Genomic DNA, 6,000 nt, shown 5'->3' with positions numbered 1-6,000 from the left:
TATGAAGATGAATCAGAGCTAAAACATAGTGTATATATGTGAAAAAGCACCGCCAAAGCCCAGAGTGTCTGCCTGGTCACATCTTGTGGGGAGAGCATGAGCCGCTCCCTTCACATCACAGGTTTGGGCAGCCACAAACTAAAACAAACAGTGTTAAAATCACATTTACAAGCTCTGCAAACCTGCTCAGCTGTGAAGGACGAGCTCTTCACCTTGCTCTCTCGGGTTGTTTTCCGAACTTTATATTGTCCATTAGTCCAAATTCGATGTGTAGGATTTCAGTTTTCTATATGTGAAGGTGTATGCCGTTCTGCACCCGGGTTTCCAGTATGGCACAAATCAAGTATTGAACTCTTGAACTTGTGTGCTTCAGCAAAGCTGCCAAAATAAATATCCTCAATACATTTTCAGTGACATTCTACTGAGGTTGCAACTGCTGCTTTGCATGCAGTGACTGGATGTGTTGTTCATTTTGCAGAGCAGAATTTGTCTGAGAGGAAATGTAACTTGCCCTTATATTTTCCGCTGTGGGTCAAAGAGCAGCCCACACACAGTCCCACACAGTCGATATAATCATTGCATGGGTCAGTCGCATTGTGTTATTAAGTTTAGTTGGAGGCTAACTTCTGTTTACAAAGTCTACTCCAAGGTCTACCACCCAGAGAAAGAAACACAAGCCTTGTCAATCAATATTACACTCTGTGTGTGTGTTTATAACATATGTCTGTTTTCATCCACTGCTGCTGAATTGACAGGAGTAGAATTACTAAAATCTGCACAACACATTCACCCCTTCACTCTCATCACCACACGCTTGACCTTAAACCTAACACTGGCTTTATCTTGATTTTTAATATTTATCCTTGACCCAAATCCAACTCTTAGGGCGAATTCACACTTAAAGCAAACAAAAGTCGAGGAAACGTGGATCAATTATGAGTTGTACAGCTGGCGTTGAAATAAATGGCCCAATTTCAACATGAATAGCAGTGTAAGATTCTGTTCATGTTGGTGTTCATCTTTAGCACATATCAGCAGACTTCAGAGGGCCACACATACATACGAACGTCTCATAATATCACGGGTGTTCAATAATTTAATAATGCAGGCATTTCTTAATTCATCATGAGTCCTAATTTGTTCCCTTCCAGTCTAAGTTTTGGATACTGTCACCAAAACAGGAAGAGAAGTTTTTTTCTTTTTTTTCCTTAAACCAATAAAATGACACATGTAGTAGTGTGCTTCTGCCATTGGTTCAAATGGTGTCACACCAGAAATGAACCGCGCCAGAGTTCACCTGTCTGAGACCAACCTTGTGAGGCAGAGCAGACACCGGTTGTTTGGTCTGAAGAGTTTGAATCCAGCACTCATACCAACCCAAACAAACTGCACCAAAGGGGTAAACGCTCCACGGTTTGGTTCAACCATATTAAACAATGTTGATGTGAACCCACATTTGATGAACACAGTGTAGCCCCATACTGATTCCTAACCTACTATAGTACTATATGTCCAGAAATTGAGGCTTGACCTCCTTCAAAATACCATAGATTTCAAATTCTAACCTGACATGACTATAATGTACTGTAGCACTCAATGAAGCCCAACACAAACCTAAATTTTCACTACAAGCCTCGTAAAATCAACCTAACCCAGGGGGAAAAATGCCAAATATTAATATCAGATAAATATATTAATTAGTGCCCGATGAATTAAAGCCCCTGGATGTCATGAGGAATATGAAATGTAACCCAAACCCATCGAGTCAGACCAACTTGTGTTTTCACTTAGTATCAAAGCCCTTACCTTCACAGTCCACTTGCAACCTATTGTATATTTCGTGCATGTACTGTAATAATACAAGTAACTGAAAACTCCAATATAATCAATTTGTTCACAATATGGACAGAAAAATGCCAGAAATATAAAGAACATGTCCCTAGCATTAAGAAACTACTGGATGCTAACTTGCATATTTTGGTCAATTTGCATAATCTGCATTAATTGGCATGGTCTATATGGACAATATTTCAGCAACTGCTTGGACAATATTGTAGCAGTTTTGGAGGGGTTACTGAGGATGATGAATTCATTCGTACCATTTTTTCAATTCAAAATACCATTTAAACCAGAAGTTGCCATATTTCAACTCTAGTGGGACAATTTTAATGTTGTTTCAGTCAATCTATAAGATGCAGAGGACATGAATGGACTGGATTGCACAGATAACTTACTGAAATAGCTCAGTCATAAACTGTAGGATGTTTATGAACACAATTATCCAAGTCGTGCAAAACATGCACATTTTAATTCACAGCCCACCACACTCTGAGGTGACTCACAATTGGGTATTGTAGGTAACAAAGGCAAGAACCATGCCAAACTAGATTAACATGCCTGTGGCTAAAAAATGTCTTCAAAAAAGAGAGAGCGGAGTATGATATAAGTAAAACTGTTAAACCTTTCTGACATTTTTGGGGGGTAGTCAACATTTCTGGACTCACAATATGGTTCTACTGGCTGGGAAATAGACTACTAACACTGTGTCATTGTGATAAATATTGCATAAATGTTGGCTGTTATGTCTAAAAGGTTAGTCATGTATCCTAGGATGTTTTTCCTCATCTTTCCAGTTTAGCTGGAACATTTTGTCTTCAGTAAAGAAAAACAACCTCCTACCACACATAGAGATTCCACTCCTCTTCCTCGTGTTTATCTTTTCACCTCTGTGGTGTCTGGTCGGCTCACCGAACTGAGCAGGCCGACAGGAAACAGTACAAGAAGAAGATCACAGCCAAAACTCAGAGTGAGATGAGGTAACCCTGATGGACAGCCAGACAGAGAAGACGGAGGGCTGTGAAAGTGGGGTAAACATACTGTAGATAACGGGAAATTTGGGAAAATTGCTCTCTTGACCAGAAATAGTCTAGAAGGAGAGATGATGGCACAGTTCTGGTTAGTGGCTACACCTCACCAGCCGATGATATCATCCAGTCTGCTCTGTGGACGGACTCGGAGTCGATGTTTCCAGGTTGCTGACCTACTGAAGCACGCTTCAGGAATTCACAGAGGCAGTGAGTTGGTGAAGTGCATCTGGTAACAAATGGTCTTTATGAGGCGGTGTGGGGTGCTTGCAGTATAATTAGCTGTTTTTACCATCATCCGTCTGTATGTGTTTCAACCAATCAGAGTGCAAAATACAAGAGGGCCCCAGGCCAAGACCACTAAAAGGGAGAGAGCGACTCTGACTTCTCACATGTCTGCTTATCAAATGGAATTCCCCCTCAGATGATTTTACGCCGTATCATCAGCAGGTATTTTCTTGATGTTTGATGGTTTCCTTTGATGATTCCCTCAGACTACCTTCCAACCTGCTTCTCGACAAACTTGCTGCCTTCATCTTTGGGGTTTTTGGTTTAGGCCATGAGTATAATAAGAAAACTACTACCTTCCAAGATGGCAACCCCTTTCATTCCACTGCAAGTTGTTCAATGGGCACTTTAAACCACACATTATCTCACTTTCCCCTTCCAAGCGTGTAGGAGGAGCTACGGTGGTCATGAAACTCGCACAAAAAGCAAGAGTCCGTATCTCAAGTCAGTGTTTGGTTTGTCCATTCTTGGTTACAGCAGTGCCACATGGTGAACTCAAATTACAATGATTCTTATTTTCAGATGATTATACACTATGAAAACATACTTATGAATATTCAATACAATTTCTGTCATATTCTGACAATTGAAAATTCAAAACCTGGTTCTCAAGATAATCCAAACACCTTGGAATGATTTTCTTTCTGCATTCAAATCGACAGGATTATCAAGTCCCATCATATGCTAGAGAATGTAGACATCTCGACAGTCAATACCACACAAAAAAGTAGATGGATAAATAGTGTTACAGGCCAGTGGAAAACGTAGTTTTGATGTGGGGGTGAACTGTCCCTTTAAGCTAAAAATGTTTTCAGGATTCTGAAGGTTTCTGCTTTTTGGAGGTCATAAAACAGCGCAAGAGTCCCCTGCACCAACCATGCTGTATGAGAGCAAGTGTTTAAGAGACTACAGAGACTTCTTCTGGCTGAGCCGTCTGACTTCCCTGTAGTCCCGGCACACATGAATGGCATTAAAATAATCTAATGATACGGCTTTTTGAGACATTTTACTGGACCTAATGAATTGAATTTTGATTGTACAAAGAGCCATTTCAGGGTGAATTTGATGCTCAGAGAAATGTATTCTTCGCTGTGGCTTCGCAGCTTTCTTTTCTAATGACTGAGTACGGTCAAAAAGTCTTTTGGGGGTCAGTGTGCATCATGTGAACTTGTGATGCCGAGCGTGGTCACCAGACCAAAATCACCTCATAGCCCATAGCTGTTCTTTGGAGGTTTAATTTAGGTTGAAAAAGAAATATCTATGGCAATCCAGCCCCTGCATTCTCCACCAGTGTCACATAAATATGAGTGCCCTCCGGTTATGCACAAAGGAGAAGTAATCAGTGGCCTTACTTTAAACAGACATTTGATTGACTATTTCCGTGCACGCATAACAGAATTAAAGGTTCTGTGATATTTTGGAACAAGAATGCTGTTGTGCACCTGAGCAGTGTTTCTGTTATCTTTTTTTATCTGTTCTTTTATCCGGTGTTTTATTTTTACTCTCAGCTGTTATTTTCATTTGTTTGTTGACAGCGGTTTTATATTTGATCATGCTTCTTTAATTTGTCCTTGTTTGTGAAGCGCTTTGTAATGGCAGTTTTTAAATGTGCTATATAAATAGTTGTTATTATTATTACAAGTTGCTGCAGCTGAAAGAGAAGGATTGGACACCACGCTGACAAATGTTCCTGTTTACATTGGAGAAAAGCCAATATTTGCCCACAAATATAGTTATAAGATAAGATATTCCTTTATCCTTTATCTTATTCCTTTATACATTTAGTGTTTCAGCAGCAGAGTGGATAGCAAAAATAAAAATAAAATATAAGAATATGAGAAATAGGAAGTATAGAAAATATGAGCAGTTCAAACAGAGGAAATATAGAAAATAAAAAAAGGGACTCTATAAACAGGGGAAATATATAAATAGGAACAGTATGTACAATACAGAGAGAGTCAGCGGTTGAATTTACACCATTGCATGGAGGACACATTCATATTACACACAAAATGACGATAACACAACTGAATATTGCACAGGGACATTAAAAACATGAAATATTGCACAGTACAAAGTAACATTACGTCTGAAAGTAAGTACAAATATAATTGGTGTACACGGTAGTGCAGACCAATCTTTTATCTAACCAGGTAAAAGCCTCACTGAGGTTAAAAATCTCTTTTTCGAGAGTGACCTGGCCAAGAGGGCAGCATAAAACATTGTTGGGGCTTTTGAACACACGACAAATGAGTAAAAAAAAAAACAAAACACTATCCAATTAACATGGAATACAAGGTCAGAGACAAAAACAGTTATGATGTGGATACAATTTCTAAAATGATTTAGGTAAAAATCGAACTGACCAAGAAAAAAAATCTGTCAATTTCAGTTCTTTCTGTAAATTATTCCACGATGAAGGAACTTAGTATGTTTAAAAGCTTTTGTGCCGACCTCTGTTCTCACTCTTGGAACCAGCATTTGTGGAATATTAGTAGAGCAAAGGTCACTGATTTTGGTTTTTACACGTCTGTAGACAGATAAGAAGGAACCAGGCCACAAATAGATTTAAACATAAAAAAAAACAACCACTGCGAGAGCCTGTGGACATTCAAAGATGGCCATTTACAGTAGCAGTGACATACAGTGTACAGTGGTGTTTGGTTTTCATTTTATAGACCAATAAAAACGTACACGCAGATGGTGCTTCGTGCTGCTGGCTTTGTATTTATTTCCTCTGGCAGACTGGACCTCTGGGCACCCGGGACACCCAGATGTTAGGTCCGGCAGTGCCTGCTGGACTCGTTTCAACTACATCTGGAAAAGGACACCACGGAGAATGATTTGT

This window comes from Lutjanus erythropterus, chromosome 3 (assembly GCF_056507025.1).
Source record: "Lutjanus erythropterus isolate fLutEry1 chromosome 3, fLutEry1.hap2, whole genome shotgun sequence".
Taxonomy (NCBI): Eukaryota; Metazoa; Chordata; class Actinopteri; order Lutjaniformes; family Lutjanidae; genus Lutjanus; species Lutjanus erythropterus.
Note: the sequence above shows the minus strand (reverse complement) of the source record.